The sequence below is a fragment of the Rhineura floridana genome, chromosome 14, assembly GCF_030035675.1.
Source record: "Rhineura floridana isolate rRhiFlo1 chromosome 14, rRhiFlo1.hap2, whole genome shotgun sequence".
NCBI classification, from domain to species: domain Eukaryota; kingdom Metazoa; phylum Chordata; class Lepidosauria; order Squamata; family Rhineuridae; genus Rhineura; species Rhineura floridana.
This window is the reverse complement of record NC_084493.1, coordinates 1,661,372-1,685,357: the sequence shown is the minus strand read 5'-3', so window position 1 is coordinate 1,685,357 and position 23,986 is coordinate 1,661,372. Positions and strand designations below refer to the sequence as shown.

At 44.9% G+C, this 23,986-nt stretch overlaps 1 long non-coding RNA gene across 1 annotated transcript; it reads left to right on the top strand.

The window, feature by feature from the left end:
- The first annotated feature begins 10,840 nt into the window (after positions 1 to 10,840).
- On the top strand, positions 10,841 to 14,901 carry LOC133369789 (uncharacterized). The gene is made up of 3 exons (XR_009758993.1): positions 10,841 to 11,037; positions 12,110 to 12,312; positions 13,865 to 14,901. It is a non-coding gene; the product is annotated as an uncharacterized LOC133369789 (long non-coding RNA).
- Positions 14,902 to 23,986: the final 9,085 nt, after the last annotated feature.

The following is a 23,986-nucleotide window of genomic DNA, read 5'->3' as shown; positions in this document are numbered from 1 at the left end:
TAGAAATGCAATGTCAGAAAACAGCCTGTGTCTGCTTTCTTTTGGCTGTAGTTTGTTGCTGTCATTGGTAAACCGTAGCTCAAAGGAAAAATAGGGAAATAGATTTTCTACACTGCACTTGAGCTGAAACAGGAATTGTTTTTAAGCCTAGGGAAGCACTCCCAACAGTAGTTAGCAACATGGACGGCTGCAACTCTTTTAAAAAAAAATGATCATGTGCATGAGGTCTTACTTCCCCTGAAGATGCTTTTTAACAAGAAGCAACAAAACTGTTGCTTGCAAACAAAGGTTTTGCAACTTCCAGACATCCCTCTGGTGCCACCGTTCTCTTAGGCCAATTAGAATGTGCCATCTGCCTCACGTATGTTTGCTTTCCGAAGGAAATGGGGTAAAAATTGTCAAAGCGCTTGCTTTCCCGTCAAGAAGTGTCAACCTTTTGTGAGGATGTTTGCACTCCGCTTACATGCCAACAACTCTTAATCTGCCTGGTCTGGCAGAGGGAAAGACAAATATTGATACTTCAGGCTCATAAGATGGCCTCGCTGTTGTTTTCATATAGACATGATCTCAGAAGGTTAAAGAAAGATTTGGAGGTTCTCTCAGAGTAGATTCAGTAAAATTAATGGCCCCCAGTCGGTCATGTCTATTCATTTCAATGGGTCTACTTTGAGTATGAGCAAGACTGGATGCAGGCTTTGGTGGTTGTTCTTCCTTTGGTTCAAACAAAGTGTGCTTTCTCTCCCCCCCCCCAAAAAAAAATCCTTAGAATAAATAAGGCTGTGACTCTGTCATGGGAAGACGAGTGTTTGCACCAAGACTGTTGGGCTCTGGAAAAACGAGTGCGCGTTTCTCCTAGAACTCTCCATTCCAGGGATAGTTGATTCAAGTGGAGTTGGTCCTCCTGGCAGTATGCAACCTTACAGAACTGGCTTCAGGATAATGCCAACTCTGCAGCTGCCAAGTGAGGGCTTGAATGGCAGCAGCAGCACCAGCTTATTCTGAGAGAGAAACTTGGCACCAGAGAGGCCTTTTGAGTGGCGTCTCTTGGGCATGTTTAGCTTCTGTGCCTGAGAAAGTAAAGAACTCCAAGTCTGCAAATGCACAATTCTTCCTTGAGCTATTTATAGATGGATATGATGAGAGAGAAGCATCACTCAAAGAGAAAGGAGGAGAGAGGGGCGCATGGTAGGCTGACTACATTCTGATGCTCAGGCCAAGTTGCCATCAGCTACAGAGACACCCTCAGTGGTTGGCCTGGATCCGTTTGCTAGCCTCATGCGCACCACTCCATGGGACAAGGGGGTTTCTGAGATTGATACAGAGTGAAGTTGTCTTTGCATGAGGAAAAAGAACTACAAGAATGTGGGGGGGATATGAGATTCAGTGGTTAGATGGAATGAGGGCACAATGGGTCTATTTTGCATTTGAATGTGAAAATCTGCATTTCCCAAAACAACCCACAAACCTAAACCCAGCTCTCCTTCAAAATTCACCCTCCACCAGATTCTGCAATGCAGTTCTTCAATGAAAAAATTAGGTAGGTTGAACGCAAACCTACCTGATTTCCACTTTTTGAAACATAGAACTATCCATAAAAATTTGCAGTTTTGCAAATCTTGCAATGTAGCTCTCCAGCCAAATCATGTGTACAAACAAGAGTATATTAGGGGAAAGTATGCATGAAAATAACAAACAAAAATGCATGAAAATGGCTTGCAAAAATGTGCATATCAGGCAAAATAGTATACAAAAATGCCTGTGTTGGGAGAAAAGCGCTCTGAAATGCTAACAAATTCTCATGAGGATTAATCTGGAAAAAAAATTGCAAACGGATGTGGAAATGTGGAGGACTGAATTTAGGATTTGAAAAACGAGAAGCTGAGAGAAATTGGGAATGGACAGATTTGACCATCCTGATGCTCTCTCTGCTATGGACTAACTTAACATGTGAGGCGAAGATTTTAGGCTGACTTGGGAAGGAGAGCTGATTTTGTCACTTGGGTTTCCTTGGCTGGTTCAACAGCCTTGGCAGAAGGCCAGGGAGAGGCTGAGGCCACTCACAGCCGGCTCAGAAAGTCCGGAAGGGGAAGAGAAGGGCAAGGGGAGGCAAGCCCCAAGAGCACGGGAGTGGCCACAGCCTGATGCAGCTGCTTGTGCTTTTGATCAGCCAGTCATTTTAGTGCTCTTCTTTCTTACTGTTTTCATGGTGTTTTGTGTTAATATTGCTATGCACAGTCTTATTATTTTGTATGAATTGTCGGTGTCATTGGGAAGACTCTTATAATTATTTATTGAATTAATTCATTTATATCTTGCCTTGGGACTCAAGGTGGCTTACAAAAATTAATACGGTTAAAAATATACAGAAAGTTATAATTAAGATTAACTATAGAATTAAAACCATTTAAAACACAATGATTTTTTAAAAAAACTAAAATCAGTAGAACAGCAGCCTGTTAACTGTTGCAGTCAGTTCCCCAAAACCTGTCAGAATAGAACAGCCTTCCCCTGCTGACGGAAGGACAGCAGGGAGGGAGCCAGTCGAGCTTCCTTGGGAAGGGAGTCCCAGAGCCTGGGGCAGCCACTGAGAAAGCCCTGTCCTGTGTTCCCACTAGACGCGCCTGTGAGGGTGGCAGGACTGAGAGACGGGCCTCTCCCAAGGAGGGTGCTGCTGAGGCCGCCGCTGCCTGCCGGGCTGCCTGCGCGGCTCCCGCTGCTTCCAGCGCTGTGTTTCTTTCGGTGGCCTTTGTCGCTGTTGCCGCGGCGTTTTTCGCTGTTGTTGTGCTGTCGTCGGCGCTGTGTTCCTGTCGCTCTCCTGTCGTCGCTGTCTCTGTTGCTGGGTTTCGCTTCCGGCTCCGTGGCTTGGGCCGCCTTGTCGCTCGCTGGGGCTGGGGCCGGTTGTTGCTGGGCAGCGGGTTCTTTCCTGCTGTCGTTGCTGCGGCTGGTGTGTCCTCCATTGTGGGCGTGGCTGTGCCTTGCTGCTGCTGTTGCTGCACTCCCTTCTGTTGTGCTGGTGCTCCATCCTTGCCACTGCGGTCTGTGTCCTGCCTGGCAGTCCTCGCCTCTTCGCCACTGTTAACATCTAGTGACGCTCCTCGTGGAAAGAAGAGAGGCTCAGAGTTGGCGTTTGTGTGCATACCACCTGGATGCAACTAATATGGTTGAATGTGTATTATGTGTGAATGATTGAGTTGGTGGTGTATGTGAGTTTTTATTTGGAAGTTTTGTAGTTATTTTAATATTGTTTGGTTGTATTATATGTATGCTTATTGTAGTGTGTGATTGATTAAGTGCATGTGTGTTTGTGTGTGAGTTTTTGTGTGTATTGGTGTGAATGTGCATTGTGTGGATGAATGTGACTTGGTGTGTGTGTATATGTGAGTTTTATTTGTTTTAATATGTGCCTGGGAGAGAGTATTATACATCGACCGGGGAGACTTTCGGGGGCCCCAATTAGCGTAGTGACGGGTAATGGGAGGTACGGTGTTGTGAGGAGAACGTGCCAGGTAAGGGGAACTCGTCCCAGACAAGTAGTGTCTGTGACTTGTTCCAGTTCTCCTCACATCCCCAGGACTGCTGGTTGTTCCATCAGTCAGCCTTCGGATCTCCATGTGCTGTTGTTAAACGCCAGGTCGGTTCACCATAAGATCTCCCTTGTTCATGATTTAATTGTGGAGGAGACTGCCGACCTGGCATGTATAACTGAGACCTGCGTGGGCGATCAGGGAGGAGTTGCTCTTTCCCAGCTCTGCCCACCTGGGTATACGGTTCAGCATCATGGTAAAACCGAAGGACGGGGAGGTGGGGTTGCTGTGGTCTATAGGAGTTCTTTCTCACTCACCAAGCACCCTGTCCAGGTGACGACTGGTTTAGAGTGTCTCCATCTTGTGTTGGGCCAGAGAGACAGACTGGGAATTTTGTTGGTGTACCGCCCGCCCTGCTGCCCAACGAATTCCCTAACTGAGCTGACAGAGGTAGTCTCGGAGGTATTGTTGCGGTCCCCTAGACTATTGGTACTGGGGGACTTCAACGTCCATGCCGAGACTGCTTTATCTGGGGCAGCTCAGGACTTCATGGCCTCCAGTGACAACCATGGGGCTGTCTCAGGTTGTTACTGGCCCAACGCATGTGTCGGGACATACTCTTGATTTGATCTTCGCCACTGGGCATGGAGATGGTGATCTGGTGGTTGGGGGTTTTTCATCTACCCCATTGTCATGGACAGATCACCGCTTGCTGAAGTTTAGGCTCACAGCGACCCTTTCCCTCTGCAAGGGTGGGGGACCTATTAAATTGGTCCGCCCCCGGAGACTAATGGAATACGGAGCTGACCCAGGTGGTTGACACGATCGCTCCCATGTGCCCCCTCCTATGTAGAGCTCATACAGCTCCATGGTATACCTCGGAGCTGAGAGTGATGAAGCAAGAGAGGAGGAGGCTTGAGTGCAGATGGAGGCGAACTCCTGACGAATGCAATTATGCTTTGGTAAGTGCTTCTTCTAAGCGGTATATAGTAGCGGTGAGGGCAGCAAAAAAGAGATATTTTGCTGCCACGATTAAGGCATCTCTTTCCCGCCCAGTGGAGCTTTTCAAAACTGTACGAGGGCTTTTACATCTTGGCCCTCGGGATACTATAGACTCATCTGTAGCCCACTGTGAAGAGTTCGCCAGGCACTTCCAAGATAAGATCGTATGCATTCGTCGGGACTTAGACTCCAATATTATAGCAGCTGGTCCTAATGAAGCATCCAGATCACAGTCTTGTCCTCATTTATTGGATGAGTTTCAGTCGGTGCAGCTCGAGGATGTTGACAAGATCCTTGGACTGGTGCGGGCGATCACATCTGTTCTAGATCCTTGCCTCTCTTGGCTGGTGAAAGCTGGCAGGACCGGAACCGCCGGCTGGGCCAAGGAGGTAATAAATGCCTCTTTAAGAGAGGGAGTGGTCCCTGACTGCCTAAAAGAGGCGGTGGTGAGACCGCTCCTGAAGAAACCCTCCTTGGACCCAGATAACTTGAACAACTATATTTTTTTTTTCAATAATTTTTATTCAAATTTTCATAAAACATACAAGACAAAATCATAAAACATTCAAAGACAAAAAACAAAATCAAAAATAGTTAAACAAAAAGAAAAAAAGAAAAAAAAAAAACAAAAATAAAAAATAAAGAGTAAAATATTGACTTCCCATTTGTCAAAGATCAAATCAGTTATAAGTCTATAATATATAGCAATCCTGTCTCTTAAGTCATATTATAAAATCACTTTCCTCCAGTAGTTATCTTACTTAATCATCAAATCTCATAAACATTACTTTATTCTTTCCACAAAAAGTCAAAGAGAGATTTCAATTCTTTAAGAAATATATCTATCAATTTTTTTTTCCAGATAAGCATATCGATTAATCCATCTCATTACTAATTATGATAATCTTATTGTCATAACCATAGTCAAAATAAACATTTCAATTAATCCATCACATCAGAATCTGTTAGGTTCAGTAATTTCAGTAGCCATTGTTCTATTATCTCTATTAGTTCCATTTTCCATCTTCCATCTTCAGTAGTCTTGTTAAGTCCAGTAATTTCAATATCCAATCTTCCATTATCAGTATTCCATAATAATCTTGCTGTCAAAGCCATAGTCATATAGTAAGAGTCTGATGGGAATTACCTCTATCCCAAATATTTTCTTGCCATCCATTCTGAATAGGTTGCTGAAATACTGCTGTAAAATCATATCTCTGTTCTTTTTTTCAAAATACACTGGGTCATCTCTTAAAAGTTTTTCCATTGTCACATGGCTGCAGTTAATTCCATAGATTTTCTCTATATTGGGCTCCATCACATCATTCCAGTCCAGAAGATAATCCATGCCATTGATAACTTTATCTCTAGAATCTTCATTAATTTCTTCAGAGATAACATTGAGTTCCAAACAATAGATTTTATTTCTAAAGTCCATAGACTCCAAATCTTGTTCCTGTTCCACGTTTGTTCCAATCTCCGGGATCTCCTCTCTCACAGGGACCCCTATTCCAGTCTCCAGGGTCTCCTCTCTCACAGGGACCCCTGTTCCAATCTCCGGGGTCTCCTCTCTCACAGGGACCCCTTCCAGGGTCACCTCTCTCACAGGGACCCTTATATCTTTAATCTCCTGCTTCATTTTACTCAATTCAATTTTCGTTATCTCAATCTCATCCATTATTTTCTGAAACATAGTTATTTCCAGATTCTCAGCCACTTTCTTAATTGCCATTTTAAAAGAAAAATATAGGAAAACCACTTCTTATTTCAGCAACAATTGGGTTAATACTCCAAACTTGGTGACATCACAGTATAAACAGAGCAGACAGCCTTATCTCTCCAATAGTTAAGTAAACAAAATGCAGTTCCCAGGATCGAAACAATTAATGGCAATCGTCAAGAAACAGATTCGTCAAAATAAAATAGACCAAAAAGAGAGTAGTCTCAAAACAGTATAATATTTTTCAAAATAAAAATCTGGAATAGAAATCCCTCTTCTGTGTGTATCTTTAGAATGCAAATCCAGGACAGCTTTTTGCAACAAAAACAGAGATAAGCTATTAATTAGTGCGTAGCAGAGAGAAGTTATGGCTCCCCAGTGAGATGTCAAAAACCGATCAATCTGGCAAATCTCTTTTAAACAGCAACAATTTAAGTCAAGTAAAAGAAAAATATAGAAAGAAGGGTGTTTGCCTGTTAGTGCGTTCTCTCTTAGAAGATAAGATGAACGTTCGCTTTAACAGATAGAGCTTGCTGTTGAAAATCCGTCCCACCTTCGTCGGCTGGACCTCGTCCCATAAATTAATGAGATCTGGTCGTCCCAACAAAAATAGGCTTTGAGGTTAATCTCTTCGTTTCTCCCTACCCGGGAGAAGTTTAATCAGTCAAAAAAAAAAGAAAAAACTGACTGATATATCTGAATAAGCTTCTTTTGAGGCAGGAGCCCGTCTCAAAAGCAGGCACAGGCTAAGTCACCCTTCCCGGAAGTCCATAACTTGAACAACTATAGACCTGTGGCGAATGTTCAGTTCCTGGGCAAGTTTCTGGAACGGGTGGTTGCCGGCCAGCTCCAGGGGCTCCTGGATGACACTAATTATCTTGATCCATTTCAATCCAGTTTTAGGCCCGGTTTTGGCACCGAAACAGCCTTGGTCGCCCTGTATGATGACCTTTGTCGGGAGAGGGACAGGGGGAGTGTGACTCTGTTGATTCTCCTTGATCTCTCAGCTGCTTTTGATACCATCGACCATGGTATCCTTCTGGGGAGACTCACGGAGTTGGGAGTTGGGGGTACAGCTTGGCAGTGGCTCCGCTCCTACTTGGTGGGTCGTCACCAGAAGGTAGTGCTTGGGGAACGCTGCTTGACACCATGGACTCTCCATTGTGGAGTCCCGCAGGGATCGGTACTGTCCCCCATGCTTTTCAACATCTACATGCAGCCGCTGGGTGCGGTCATCAGGAGTTTTGGGGTACGTTGTCATCAGTATGCTGATGACACGCAACTCTATTTCTCCTTTTCATCCTCTTCAGGTGAGGCTGTTAACGTGCTAAACCGTTGCCTGACCGCGATAATGGACTGGATGGGGGCTAACAAACTAAAGCTCAATCCAGACAAGACCGAGACGCTGTTGGTGAGTGCCTTCACTGCCCAGATGGAGGATTTCATCCTGTTCTTGATGGGGTTACACTCCCCTTGAAGGAACAGGTTCGTAGTTTGGGAGTCCTTTTCGATCCTTCCTTGTCTCTCGAGGCCCAGGTGGCCTCGGTGGCACGGAACACTTTTTACCATCTTCGACTGGTAGCCCAGCTACGTCCCTATCTAGACAGTGATGACCTCGCCTCAGTTGTTCACGCTCTGGTAACTTCTAGGTTACCTGCAGTGCCTGCAGGAAGAAGGAGAACATCGCCACCCAGGGAAGGAGAGCCTGTTGTTGCTGCTGCTGTTGGAACACCATTTCCACCACCCTTCTCAGTGGGACTGCTGCCTGGCAGACGTGCCTCCTGCAGGACCAGGTCCCAGGTACCCAGCCAGCTGTGACTAATTTCCATCACCTGTCCCTCTTTGGAGGGATACATAAGCCGGCTGGCTGAGGTGGCCTGGGAGACCCAGTGCCTGCAGGAAGAAGGAGAACATCGCCACCCAGGGAAGGAGAGCCTGCTGTTGCTGCTGCTGCTGTTGGAACACCACCTCCACCACCCTTCCCAGTGGAACTGCTGCCTGGCAGACGTGCCTCCTGCAGGACCAGGTCCCAGGTACCCAGCCAGCTGTGACTAATTTCCATCACCTGTCCCTCTTTGGAGGGATACATAAGCCGGCTGGCTGAGGTGGCCTGGGGTTTTGTCTTTTGTTTTGTTTTCTTTTGGGTGCCATTGGTTTTAGCTATGGGGGTTCGGTTTCGTTTTATATTGTAGTTCTTGGGTTGTTATGTAGTTTGTATGTTGTATTTTACTTTATCTTGTACGCCGCGTAGAGTGGCCGCTTGTGCGGCCAGATAGGCGGCCTAGAAATAAAATTTATTATTATTATTATTATAGGTTGGACTACTGCAATGCTCTCTACGTTGGGCTGCCCTTGAAGATAGTTCGGAAACTACAGCTAGTCCAGAATGCAGCGGCCAGACTACTGACGCGGACCAGAAGGTCCGCTCATATAACACCCATTCTGGCCCGTCTGCACTGGCTTCCTATTTGTTTCCAGGCTAAATTCAAAGTGCTGGTTTTGACCTATAAAGCCCTACACGGCATGGGACCGCAATACCTGGTGGAACGCCTCTCCCAATACGAACCTACCCGTTCACTGCGCTCGACATCTAAGGCCCTCCTCCGAGTGCCATCCCATCGAGAAGCTCAGAGGGTGGTGACCAGAACTAGGGCCTTCTCGGTGGTGGCCCCCGAATTGTGGAATAGTCTCCCCGATGAGGTACGCCTGGCGCCGACGCTGCTATCTTTTCGGCGCCAGGTGAAAACCTTTTTATACTCCCAGGCATTTTAAAATGTATCTTAATAATTGTTTTGATCGTGTATTTTAAACAGTATCTTATTATTGTTATATTTTGATGTTGCTTGGTTGTTGTTGTTTGTTGTTTTGACTTTTGATTTTGTTATATTTACTGTATTTATATATTTTGCTTGTTTTATCTTTTATGTACACCGCCCAGAGAGCCTTTTTGGCTTAGGGCAGTATATAAATAAAATAAATAAATAAATAAATCTCAAAGACAGCGACTCAAACTGAGAAAGGCTTTTGTAGGAAGGGGAGAAGACAGGATATGATATGTATCCAGAGAGGGATTAAATCTTCTAGGCCATCCAACAAAAATGCTTTGCGCTTGGAAGTGAATATTACTAATTGTGATTGTTTCAGTTTCTTACCAGCCCTTCGCCATCAGGCCCCAGGGTGGATTACAACAATTTAAAAATAAATTTCTATAAAACCCACTACAGTCAGCACAATACGGTGAGTCCTAATATAGCTATATTATACGGTGTCAAGGGCCAGGATAAAGAGGTGCATCTTCAGCATCAAAGAAAACTCCACAGTGAAGGTGCCGGGTGCACAGGCCCGATGCCAGCAGGCAGCCAGTTGGGCGGCGGCTGCTCCCGAGGGGCCCCTGCCTACATCTACAGGCCGGAGCTGGGCGTGTGGCGCTCAGCCATCCACAACACCATTGGGTCAGAGAGTGTGATTTGCAGCTGCAAATCACATCCCGCAACCTGACGCTGATTGCAGAGCATTTGCTCCTGCACCCCCCAGACAACACTCCCCCACGGCTGGTGCAGGCTTCCCCATCGTCACATCAGCGCGTGTGTATGCAGCACATTGATGTCGTGACGCGGGAGGCAGGGCAGATGTCCCCGAGGCCCCATCCCAACCTGGCGCAGCCCTGCAGGCACACCTCTGTGGGCAGGGAATTCTGCACTTAGGATGCTCTCTCCCGGGCTACCCCCCCAAACTTCTGAGGGCAGTGGAACTACCAAGAGGGGCCCCTCTGTTGATCTTGACACCGAAGAGTGTCTGTGGGGAAGGAGACGGTCTCTCTGGTATTTGGGGCCTAAGTCATTTAGGGCTTTAAACACAAGTGTGAGCACTTTAAATTAGGCCTGGAAACCAACTGGCAATCAGCACAGCTGTTTTAAAACAGGAGTTCTAAGAGATCTAAATGGAACTTCAGCCAGTAATCTGGCTACTGTGATTTGCCCGAGCTGAAGTTTCTGAGTCGTCTTCAAGGGCAGCCCTACATAGAGTGCATTGCAGCAATCTAGTTTGGAAGTTACCAGAACATGGAGCACGGTGAGCAAGTCATCTCTGTCCAAATGACCATTCAGAATACTTGCAACCTCACTTTGGCTGAGCCACTGCTCTATAGAATACTTTGCGTGATGGTCGAGAACAGCTTTCCAGGTCTGCAATCAGAGTGTAATCTATCTTGATCATTGTCCTCAGCACTGATCAACTACCAAGAAAGATCCTGAGTCCCATTCTGTGGTGGTGGTGGCAGGAGATATCCGTTATTATGAAGCTGGTATGCCACTGGCGCTCCCGGTGGACTTCTTGATCCTTGCTTATGAAATACTTGCTTGGCTTGTCAGACAAGCTACTCGTAGTATATCATGGGAAATGACTTCAGATGCGATAAATTGAGCCCTAGAATTAGTTGTTGGGAAGCTGAGTCTCGAAGACTCTTGCAGCGCATGTGAAAGCTATTGATCTTAAAGCATCCTTGAACACGCTCTTATCAACCAACCATAAATCTAACCAAGTTTATAATTAGGTTGCTTTCTCCCTTTGAACTCTCGTTGCAAGAGTCATTACTTAATTCAGCCAGCATGGTTTACATTGGAGAAGCAATGCTGGGCTGAGTGGCATCCTGGCTTACACTTGAAAGAGCCTTCACATGAGTTGGGGTTTTCTTTCACAAGGAATTCTGTTTCTCTCTGAAGCTTTGGTTGGGTGACTTGTGTGGGATTCTCCCCATCCCTGCTGAGACTGGCATCCCAGGTGCGAATTAATGTAAGTAATGGTTGCTTTTGGCGAAATGGAATGCTAGCTCCTGGGATTGGAGTTGCCATCCAGGATCTGTCTGCGCTACAAATCTGAACTGGTCTCAAGCCTGTATATGTGTCATGTCAGCATTAGTGTAGTGGCACACTGAGAATGAGATCCTTTTCATGCCTTCTCCCACAACCAGACGTCCCGATGAATCCTATGAAAGCATGAAAGGGCAGTGTGTTAGCTACTGAGAAGAGTTTTCTCTGTGGCTGGCTCACCTGCTCCAATCTTATTAGCTCCAACCAGCAGGAAAGGACAAGGAAGCATGTTAGAAGACTCTTCTCACTAGCTAATACACTCCCCTTTCATGCTGATTGGCTTGTAGGATTCTGGAGACGTAAGGACCCTGCTGGGACTCTGGTCCCAAAAAAGTAAGGGGTCTAAGACCCCCTGAGACCCTGCACGAGTACACCCCTGCATGTCAGTGTCACCAAAACAATCTGCAATCCAGTTTACACTTGCGCTGTAATAAATTATGAGGAGCTCATTTCAGCTTCAGTTACACCAGACTGGATTTTTCAAAAATATATTTTTTAAATCAGGGGTTGCTAGAACTGGATGGGTGGAAAGCTGAAAACCATTTGGTGAAAAAGTATACAAAGATATACGGGGTGGGTGGGTGCGGTGTGCATCTTTATATGAAAATGAGCAAGGGGCTGGAGCAACTCTCCTATGAGAAAATGTTACATATGGGGCTTTTTAGTTTAGGAGAAAAGGCAGCTAAGGAGGGGTGCACAATAGGGGTGTATAAGATTATGTATGAACTTCCCATTGAGGGCATCTGATTGGCCACTGTGAGGACAGGAGGCTGGTCTAGATGGGGCCCCTTTGGCCTGATCGAGCAACCTTTCTTTCTTTCTTTCTTTCTTTCACAAAATTTATTTGCTGCTTGATAGTAAAAAACAAACCCTCTATGTGGTTTACAGAAAACATTAAAACTATTGATAAAACAGTTAAAAAGAAGTAATTAAAATATTTTAAAACAATTACAACAACAACAGACTAAAACACATCAATATCTGTCTCTGCACAGGCTTGCCTAAACAGACAAGTTTTAAGCCGGCACCGAAAGGAAAACAATGAAGGCACCTGCCTGATGTCAATAGGCAGGGAGTTCCAAAGCGTAGGTGCTGCCACCCTCAAGGAACCATTTCTTACAAGGTGGAATGAGTATTATCTGGCACTCGTAACAGTGCCTGTTCCTCAGAAGGAAGTGCTCGAGTGGACATCTGTGAGGTAAGGCGGTCCTGCAGGTAAACTGGTCCCAACCTGTTAAAAGGGCTTTGTTATACCATTAGTAACACCTTCTACTTGGTCTAGTAACATGTTCTCATGTTGCACTTGCAAACAGAACGGAAATGCATTTGGGGAGGGCGATCTCTGATTTGCTTAGAATAGTTTGAATTGATAATCTCTAAGATGATGTATGGCTTGCTGGGGGTGGGGGCACCAGCCATTGATTCTTAGCTTCATTCAGCTCTTAAGGCATTGAAGAGCTCCAGGCAGTGCTGGCTCCCTGCATCTCCTCTTTGTTTGTTTTAACATTTCAACCCTGCCTTTCCACTTCAAATGACATGCTCACAGCAATGAACCAATGGGATTAAAACAAAATTCAAATAAAAAAATTAACAGAAACAATAAAAACAATCATGGCCAAAACGATATAAAGTGCATATGGCACAGTATATACAGGCATATATGAATTATAACAGCTTTCACCAACCTGGGGCCCTCCAGATGTTTTGGACTACAACTCCCCTCAGTCCGGAGTGCACCAGGTTGGGGAAGGTTGATATGAACCAGAGAGAGAGAGAGAAAGTGAAACCAAATGCCTGTTGAAATAAGAACATCAGAAGAGCTTGCTGGATCAGGCCAATGGCCCACTAGTCCATCCATGTCCTGTTCTGAGAGTGGCCAACCAGATGCCCATTATGGGAAGCCCATAAGCAAGACCCAAGTGCAAGAGCACTCTCCCTGGCTGTGATCCCCTGCAACTGGTATTCAGTCTGGAGACATACTGCCTGCAGATAGTACAGGGAGAACACAGCCATCGTGGCTAGTAGCCATGGGTAGTCTTATCTTTCATGAAGTTGTTTCATCCCCTCTTCAAGCCATCCGAGCTGGTGACCCCCTACTTCTTCACGTAGGAGTGAATTCCATAGTGTGCTGCGTGCAGAAATCCTTCCTTGTGTTGTCCTGAATCTTCCAACATTCAGCTTCATTGGAGGACCCCTCTGAGTCCTAGTATTCTCCACACCGTGCACAATTTGATACACCTCTGTCATGTCTCCCCCCCTTCCCACTTTCCCCCCCTGAATTAAAAAGTCCCAAATGTTGGAATCTTTCCTCATGTAGGGGATGGCACAGCCCCCTGATCATTTTGGTTGCCCTCTTCTGAACCTGTTCTAGTTGTAACTGGCAAGCCTAGTTTTGCCAACCTCTGGAGCCAGTCTTGGCAATGGAGGGGGGCAGCCACTTGTGGCCATGGATCGTGGCCATGCCCTCCCCCTCCTCAATATCAATGTCCAATTCAGAGTCATTTTGAGAGCAGAACAAAAAGCCCCTTTATGACCCAAACCAGACCACCTAAGCCTCTGGCCATCCTAATCTTTTCCCCATGTTAACCACAATTATTTTTCTTCTTCATGGCAATTGATGTGTGTGTGTGTGTGTGTGTGTGCGTGTGCATGTGTGTGTTTGGTTGTAATAGACTTCAGTTGCCCTTGGCAACTTTGTAAGTTCACTTGTCTGTTAACTTCTCTGTAAATCTTCCTTTTTTTCCCTTCAGGCTCCTTCCTGTCAGGTCACTGCCAAAAAAAAGTAAACAACCAAAAAAAAAAAGCTAGGAAAAGGCAAGCCTCCAGCTGACACAGAAAGGGCTTGCTTTCCCTGCTGCCTCGGAGGATTTTCACAGCACCTCTGCTGACAGATTGCTTTTTCTTTTTTGAAATGTGTCGATTACTTTAACGTGACTGGAATACATTATATTCATTGGTCCCACCCTGGCCCTCGAGATGCTTTTAATTTGTAGGTTTAAGTTTAGATTCCTTGAAGAGTGCCAACTTTTCTGTTTGGTTTCCTTGGGGCTACTTTGCACTTTGAGTTTCGGTAACCGGTAACAGTTGGGGGCATTAATTGTAGCTCCCGAGGTTATCTTTCAAAGCTAACTTATATTTCTGTCGAGACTGGAGTTGGTCCTCAGAGGCTGTGCCTTTCTGCTGTGGTGCAGCTTTTTTGACTCCTGTAATTACCCTTTGAATTTAAGCTGATTATGTTGACTTTAGAGGCTGTGTGTTTCTTTAATTTATCCATTGCTGGCTGTTTGCACAGCAGTTCTATGAGTACATACAAACCGATTACGCACCTTGGAAAAGGTTTGCCCAGTGGCTGTTTTCCCCAACAGACATTCAAGTAAACAAGATGAGTTTCTTCAGAGCTAGCTGGTATCTGCCGTCTTTTACAGCCACACAAAATGTCACATCAAACAGGCTTTAAAAATATTGCAAACCAGAATTGCCTAAAAACTGGTTACTACTAGTCATCTCTAGCCATTGGGCAAACCACTTTTGATGCCATGGAATGTTTATGAAGTGCTGCACGGAGGAAGGCTCAGTGACTGGAATGTTGGCAAACAGTCCAGCTTCTGTGTGTGAAGTGAAAAGTCAATTTGGCAAGCAAAAGCCATCACGTAGGGCCTATGTGTGGTGCTGTGTCTGAAACTGGTCCTCTGATTTCTCAAAGGTTTTATTCCCCTGCAAAAGAAGCTTCTGTTTCTCTTCCTCATTCTCAGAATCTTGTAGAATTTCTTCATAATTTCCATGGGTGTGAGGATAAAGTTGTCTTATTGTTGCAAAGTGGCTGGTGTGTGTGGTTTTCTTTTGTGTCCATTAAACATTGCTTAATGCTCTGTGGCTTCCCCAGCTCCCCAAACTTCCTGACCTGAAAAAAATGGGAGGAGTTACATCATGATGTCTTCACATGGGCTTTAACTGAAGTGTGGGACAGCTGGGGACGCTATTGCCTAGGATGGAGCACTCACTATTTTTTTTTTAAAAAAGGGAAGTCCTTCCTTTTAGCTGAATTATTTAGAATTAAAAAGACTTCTCTTAAAAAAAAAATAACAATAAAGGGCTGTCAGACTGGTGATAGGTGATGATCAGTGGGGAGCATTATGGGGCTTTCAGGAAGTGTGGCACGCAGGAAGGCTGCAGAATGAAGAACACCATAGAAATGATGAATAGCATGAAAGACAAGACACAAATAAAGCCCCCTGGCTTCTACAAAAGTAAGAAATGATTTTTTCTCATTTTTCCAATCTTAAGTTCAGTTTGTTACATTTCCACATTTGTTTGTGAATTTTTAACATTTTTAACTCATGAAAATTCTTCAGCATTTTTGTGTGAGTTTCACCTAATATATACATTTTTGCAGAGCAATTTTCCGTAATATAATGAGTTTTTCTATGTTATGCTCACTACTACAGTATTTGCATTTTTAGGGACACTTGACTCCAATATATGCTTTTTTGTGCATATAAGTTGGCTGGAAAACTGCATTGCAAAATTCAGAGAATTTTGAAGAATGGCTGTGTTTTGGTTTGCATATATTTTCAGAAAGTGCAAATTAGGTTCATCTTTAAAGGCAAACTGAGTTGAAGTTCTCTCCCATCCCTGCCAACCCCTCAGCCATCTCAGAGGTAAGGCCTCATCCACACCATACATTTATTCCACTATTATTCCACTTGAAACAGCCATGGCTTCCCCCAAAGACTCTTGGGAAGTGTAGTTTGTGAAAAGTGCTAAGAGTGGTTAGTGGAGACCACCCTATTTCCCTCGCAGAGCTACAACTCCCAGAGTTCTCTGGGAAGAGGGACTGACTCTTAAACCACTCTCGGAATTGAAGCTCTGTGAGAAGAATAGGGTCTCCTAACAACTGTCAGCACCGTTCACAAACTACACTTCCCAGCATTCTTTGGGGGAAGCATCGCTGTTTCAAATGGAATAAATGTATGGTGTGAATGTGGCCTAAGGGAAGCATAACACAAAACCACCACCACCATCACCCCGAGAATTTCACAGACATTTTTTCTCCCCTTTGATAATTTTGAATGCAGTTTCTTTACTCATTAATGAATGGGGCATGGTTCAAATAGAAATATGGGAGAAATATTGAGCTGTCCGTAGGAGCAGGAAATGCTGGGAGAGAGGCAGAGTCACTGGGCAAGCAAGGAGTCTGGGGAAGGGCTGAGAAAATGAAGAAAGTAAAGGGATGGGACAGCCAAGAAGCTCTTGACTGAAGGGCGCCAGATGTGTGCATTCTGCTTTAATGACATCCGTATTTGTGGGGAAGGTGCTGGAAGAAGGTGACGTGCCTTGGCTGCGTGAGACTCTGGGGGTGGGTGGGATGGGGGCTGCTGGAGATTAGGAGGCAACGTGGGCGGGCGGCTGGACCTCTGCAGGGAGCTGACATAGAACAGCTGGAGGCAGAGATAGTGATGCGAAGGACTAGTCAGACATGACATGCGGAACCACAGGCACCTTGCTGTAACAAGTGGCAGCCCCAGAGCCCTGAAATTCTGGTCCACACCATGACACCTCCTAGCCCTGAGCAGCTTCCCTAAAGACTGGGGCTCTGGCTTGTGGCATAGCACTCCACAGGCAGCCTGTGGTTTCCAGGCAGGTCTTCTGGTGCCTTGAGCAAGGCAGGCTGAGGAAATGTGTGGAGCTTGGGGCAGTTGGGCAGGGCCCGGCCCTGTGATGTTGGCCTCTTAGTCTGCGTCTGATAAAGCCAGTTCCTCCCCAGCTCCTTGACTTGAGCTGGACTGCAGGTACACCAAGGCTATGTAGACCCTGGCTGTTTTCACACTGCACTTTACTCTGTTATTCTGATGATTTCTTACCTGGTAATTTGCACATTATATTTAACTTTTCACATGACGTACAAGCTAGTTTTGGAATTTTATTTATTTATTTATATCCTGCCCTTCCTCCGAGCAGGAGCCCAGGATGGCAAACAAAAGCACTAAAAACACACTAAAACTTTATGAAAACAGACCTTAAAATACACTACCACAAAACATCCTTAAAAACAAATTAAAACATAACTTTAAAAACATATTTTTTAAAAAAATGTTTAAAAACATCTTAAAAAAAAAAAGCTAGTGGAATTCTAGTGGAACGTAGAGCAAGTTTAGCACAAATTTTCATGATAAATATTTATTTATTTATTATTTATTTATTACATTTATATACCACCCCCTAGCTGAAGCTCTCTGGGCGGTTTACAGCAATTACGGGCAGTTTACAGCAATACCAGAATGATACCAGAAGTAATTGGTTTGCAAGTCTGGGAACCTGGAAGATTTCCTATACTCCTATAGAGTTTTGCGCTAGCTGCAGCCTCTAACATGACAGGCATCCCAGCATGCAGTGCGTTCTTGCCCTTTAGTTGCTCGGGGGTTTTTTGCTTGCTGAAAATTGTACCGGTATTCCAACATAGGCACAGATAGCAGCAGCATTTCCCACACACACCCCTGTGTCGATACAACTAAAATAATTGAAAAAGTCAAATCCTAAAGGGAGAGGCCTTGCATGGTGGCAGGACGAGATCTTAGACCTCCTAAACAGTAGAGAACTACAGTGCACATGGGTATAATGGGTGAGGGACCAAAACAAGACATTGTTCATTGCAGCCACGTGAATGATAGTTGCGTGAAATGCCAATATATCGGCTGAAAAAGCTACTGTTCCTGAACGCAACAGGTACTGCAGTGTGAAAAGAATTTTAGAAATTGGGACAGAAGCGCCACCTTTTTAATCTGTTAAACTAACTCAATCAGCCCCATGTGTGAAAGCAGCCTCTCAAATGTTATTTATTTTAGCCAACTTATAGACCATTTGCTATACATAAAACACTTCAAAGCACTTTACAAATTTGTCCCTCCAGGGTAGAGAGCAAAGGATCTGCCCTACTGCCCAGGGAAGGTTCCCCACCCTCTGCGCTAGGAGATACCCTCGTCTCAAGTTGCACAAGGCTTTATATGTTGATGCTGAGACCTTGAGTGGAAGGATCAGCCATTGCAGTTGCTATCTCTTTCCATGTGTGTGAGAGAGATGATTTTGTCCCCTCCTCTGAGTTGATGCCTCATTCTTTGGAGCAGGACATGACAGGCAGGCAGTACATCACAATGAGGGCACAGGTTTGAAGTCCAGTAATGGCACCTCTGCAAGCAACCCAACAGAGCTTTGATGTATGGTGATAATGCATTATTGGGACAAAGGCAGTTTGATGCATTGCATTAAAACATCATCAGAACAAAGGCACTTTGATATATTATGGACGTACATCTTGGCAGTGGAAGCGCTTGGGCATATTATCTTCCTCTGCTGCCGATGTGATGGTCCCTTAATGTATTTTCAATAATAGAGACAGACAGCACTTAATTTCTATGAGAGCTGCTGGGATTGAGTCTCCTGGGATAGAGAAGAAAGGTGTGTGCCCAAGACAATTGTGCCTTCTTTCTTCCCTGATTAATTTCAGAGATGCTTGTGCAAAAGGACTTGCTGGTGGACTGGACCCCTCCCTTCCACTCGGCTGCCCTTCAAATACCTTAGATCTGTTGCGTGCCATCTGCATCCTTACCTTGCAACATGGTAAAACCATCTTTCAGCAGTACTGGTCACCCATCTAAAATGATGGAGATGATATTTTTACCTTAGATAAGGTGGCCAGGCACCAGATCTGTAACATTAGGTTCTTAACATCTTTGCTTGAACACATGTCTGTCTCTCTATACGACACATCTGCAAATGACTTCTCTGGGTTCTTGTACACTCTTCCGGAACATGAAACACACAGATGATTTGTGCATCTGCAAACACAAAACAAGGTCTAGTGTGGCCTGGGAATTTACCAGAATCTGCGAGACCTGCTAAGAAAGTTCCAGCAAGTCTCTGCTTCTGCAATGGGAAAACTCCAAATCTACCAGCTCAAACTGGATCTGTCAGACTGCAATCCATCATTAGGTAAAAGAAAACTAGAACATGGACAGTCCAAGCTCTTTAGGCCAAACTAGCCATCTTGGTAGCTTCCCGATGGTTTGGACTAGAAACCATAGCCATGCTGGCATCAGGAGGGCACCAAGTTGGCAAAGGCTGCTCTAGGCCAATGGACTCCTAGACACCTCATGCGAAGCCAATACCTGCATCCCTGATTTTCTCTAAATGAATTCAGAAATGGAGAGGAAGGGAAAGCTGCGACGAAGGCTGCCAAAAAGCATCTATCTCAGAAGAGGCGCTTTGGGAATGGCCCTAATACTTTTGGAGATTGAAATGCCGCCCATGAAATCACGCATCATTTATCATCGCCAACTGCTTTATGGAGAAAAATGGTTATTGCATTTTAAACACTTGTGATTGCAGAGAAATCCTATCTAATCTCGCCTCTTTAATATGCGTCTTATGAAAATGTCCACAAGAGTAAGCGTGTGGTAGCAGGCAATGTTTTGTCCGCAGGTTTACACGCAAATATTTGCTTTATTCCAGTTTAACCTTGAAATGGTCCAGTGTTAGAATTTAATCTAAATTCAATTCTTGTCACTGAAATAGTTTTGTATTGTTCTGCTGGGATGGAGGCTTGATGTGTTTAGACTGCCTAAACTTGCACCTGAAACATGTGAATGGTAGGAAACTCTTTTCAGCCTGAGAGCCACATTCCCTCATAAACAACCTTCCAGGGGCCACATACCAGATACCAGGTATGTGGAGCAATGGGCTGAGAGTGTCCGCAGAAATATTTCAGGGAGCGGGGGCAAGGTCTATGAATTGATACTACGGGTCATTGGCAACCCACTCCACTCACCATTACATTTAGAATTCGGGGGGGGGGGAGAAGGACCCTGTTGTCCTCCCTCTGTGGACATTCTTGTGGTGGGTTGATTCCATCAGACCCAGCTGGCACAACCATAATGAGAGTTGCAGTCTGAAGGGCTCCAGTTGTGGTCCAAAGGGCTCCAGGATGGGGCTGGCTGCCTTAACTTAATTAGTGTGTGAGTGGGCCAGGGAGGGGCTAATTTGGATTTCCCATCTCATGGTCATATTGCCTTCAGCTGGCTGGCCCTGACGTTTGGCTCTTTGGGAAGCAAAAAAAATGTTAAAAAATCTTTTTACCGCCCAAGACGCTGCAGTGGACCCTTTCCTGATTTCAGTAAAGAAGTATCTCCCATAAGCTAAACTTGGGAAGGTTTCTCATCCATCAGAGGCATTGTGCTTGAAAGAAAATGCATTAGACCTTTTTGTGGGGGGAAAAGCCTTCTATGTTCAGGCATGCTTTTTTGGAGGGGGGGAGAAATCAACTCGGGGGGAGAAATTTGATTGAGTTCGCATTTCAATCCAAATCTATCAAATTCGTATTTTCTGAAGCAATATGAGACCAGCCATTCTTCAAAATCCGCACTTATCCAAATTTTGCAGTGTACTTCACCAACCAAACAGCATTTACAATAATTCATGTACTAGGGGAAAGTAGGGATAAAAATGAATATATCTGTGAAAATAACATAAAAATGCATTAGATGAGGAGAAATTGCTTGACAAATGTGTACATTTGTCAAAACTACCTACAAAAATGTGTTTATGAGAATGCTGGATAATGTTCACAAGGGTTTTATCATTTCACAAATTGCTACAGACATGTGGAGAACTGAATTTAAGATTGGAAAAATGACAAACAGAGAGGACTGCAGCTGATAGACCTTCCCATCCCTAGTCCAAAGGCACCTCTTGATAGGATGGATAGGGATGTGATCTGGTAAATCCTACCACAGCTCACGCCATGCAGATGAGATGGGCCAACTGCTGGCTGTGGAGACCCCTCCCCCTTTTGCTGTGCAGCCCCCCCACTTTATAGCCCCAAAGGAACAACTACATCCATTGCACTCTTTTCTGCACAACAGTCCCCCCCCCCTCCGCCGCCCACCATGTTCTCTGGCACATCAAGCAATGCGACAATGAATATATATTGACCTTATTATAGGAGCCGGCTGCTCGTGCCAGAAGCAAGCAGGCGTACTTTGCCCAAATTAAAGCTGTCAGCCTGTAATTTATGGTTCGTTGCAAAAGAGGAGACAAGCTCTAAGGGGAGCGCCATTGCTGGGGTGGCAGGCAGGTAGGAAGACAAACTGCGGGAGGAGGAAAGATCTTGCTAATGATGCCATGTCTGAGCTCACGTGTCATCCCTGTTCTGCTGCGCACATTTTAAAAAGTGACTCTGTTTGCCTGAGGTGATATTCTCCCACCCCCCATCACCTCTCTTTTCTCTGGGATTGTTTCACCCCCAAAATTAAATTACTGGTTATACCTGAAAAGGATGAAGTAGGAGGGATAACAGACGGCTAGACGGCAGATGTCTGAAGACGGCTTTGTGTCTTGGAACCTCATAATACTGTATCATTTTACTAACAGAGCTAACAGGCCTGTCGGCTCAAGGTGGTGCATATGCATATTTGAGAGGAGAATGCAGTCTTCCCCAACCCGGTGCCCTCCAGCTCCCATCAGCGCCAACATCGTATAGCCATGCTGGCTGGGCCTGATGGGATGTGTAGTCCAACAAAAATCTGAAAGGCACCAGATTGAGGAAGGCTGTTACTTGATGGAGTACATCCTGAAACACAGCAGAGTACCGTCAGTTTGGCGCAGACATTGTGTGGTAGATAGGCCTTGAGCCACATCACCAAAATGAGTAAATTCTTATGTGATGAATAATACTGAACGGAGTTCTGAAGAAGGGCACTTTTGGCTTGGGTTTGACTGAAGTACCACTGCAGTCAAACAACTCAAACAGCTGACTGTGCTAGCACAGTGGGCCAACCCCTTTGAATCAGCCAGAAAGGGCAGACACCAAAGGGAGTCGTCCCTTTGGGGATCACCACTGCAGGAGTGGCTATGAGAGTGAGGACACTGCCCTTTGGGACCTTGTTCATGGCCCCCATAAATGTATATATGTTGTTTGGTGGAAGGCTGTGGAAGGAAAAGCCGCTCTGAGTGCAGTTCTTGGATGTTTCAAGACTGAGTCTTAGATCCAACCTGTTGGATAGAGTTGCATCGTTTGGAACCTGGAGATGTTTTGCATGCTACTTACTAGTCCAGTTTTGTGTTGGTATTAGTCTCTTTTGTTTAGCTTAAGCTATTAAGTTAAGTTAGCTTATTTGTATTGTATTATACAGAGTTGATCTTTTTATTTGCTTGTTGTTATTATGACAATATTATTATTTCTAATAGTTTTTAATGTTTTTTTAATTGTTATACTTACTGCTGATTTTGCGTGCTGTGTGAGCCATTCTGGGCAGAATGCTGTGGGAAAGCAGCAGACAAATAAACAGGTGCTGCTGATCTGCCTCAAAAGTTTGAAAATAGGTGGCAGACCAGCAACAATCAGGCAGTTTTGCGTGTAATCCCAATTTCAAACCAACCCCCTCTCATTTTATGTGTTCAAGATTTCTGAATTTGAAATAGTTGCCAATAAATATTTTACAAGGTTTTGGAGGTGATTTGTTGTCATTGCCAAAAGGCAACTAGATATGCACATCAGAAAGTCACTGAACTTAAAGCAAAGGCAGCTGTGTTGACCCACAAAGGGGAAAAAGGCCTAAATCCATAGCAGGCCAACCCTTTATTCAGCCAACCAAAATGTCATGCAATAGCAAGCATACTTTTGAGTCGTCCAAGCAGAGAGAAAGGAAGAAGTCTGTATTTAGTCAGAGTCTTAAAATGGGGTCTGGAAGGAAAGAGTGAGCAGGTTGGTTGAGATTAGGCTCTCTCGGGTGCTTGGTTGGTTTCAGGTTGTTTCCATGACTGCTCCTGGGGCAAACAGTTGATCCCCCATTTTTAAAAATATCAAAGCCGCATGTTACCCAGATCCATAGGCAAAACTCAGGTGGTTCCTTGGTAGGTGGAAAACAGCAGAAATGAGAAACTAGACATTTTATATTAACAGCTCAGCTGGAGGATTCTAAGAGCTTCTGAGACCAGCTCCTCCTCCCTCCTCCTCCCAGATTATCTATGTTAATATCATACAATCTTGTTTCCTGGCTGGATAAACAGAAACCGTGTGCATGTGTGTGGTTGGAAATGCATTCTCTTTGCAGCTCCATGAACATAAGATGCTGTATGGTTCACGGTGTGTGCTCCTCACCCTTGAGGGAACCTGAGTTGTCACTTACAGCTTGAAAATGGAAATGGCCTGCCTTCAAGTCAATTCCGACTTATGGCGACCCTACAAAGAGGGTTTTCATGGCAAGCGGTATTCAGAGGGAGTTTCCCATTGCCTCCCTCTGAGGCTGAGAGGCAGTGACTGGCCCAAGGTCACCCAGTGCACTTACAGCTTAGACTGGCCATTTTGCCCTACTTTACAGGGGAGGCAATCCTCTCTCTGAAGGGCTGCCAGGAGGACAGTCCTCTCTTTGAAGAGTTGCCCAGCCCAAGGCAAGTTGAAGATAAACATAAAGGTGTGGGAGGGAATCTTGAAGAAACAGAGAGAAAGAATGAAAGGAGGGTGGTTAGGCATCTGAAATGAAGTGCGTTTGAATCTCATTCTCACCACACTTCAAGCGCTGGCCATTGATAAATTGGGGAAATTTTCACCCATGAAATATAGGTTGCCACGCCCACAGTACATTCACAGAAAAAAGGTGTTTGTTTATAAATACATTGGAATTCCAGTTTTCAAAACAAGGTACAACCTTGTGTTTTCACTTATTTAACTGCAATAACAGGTTTGCCTCATATCCAGCTGGAATTCTGCATAATGTATATTGTTAAATTGTTTGTTTATTGATTGCTTATTGCTCCCCTGTTCTATTTAAGGCTGCAATATACACTTACCTGGGAGTAAGCCCTATTGAACCCAATGGAGC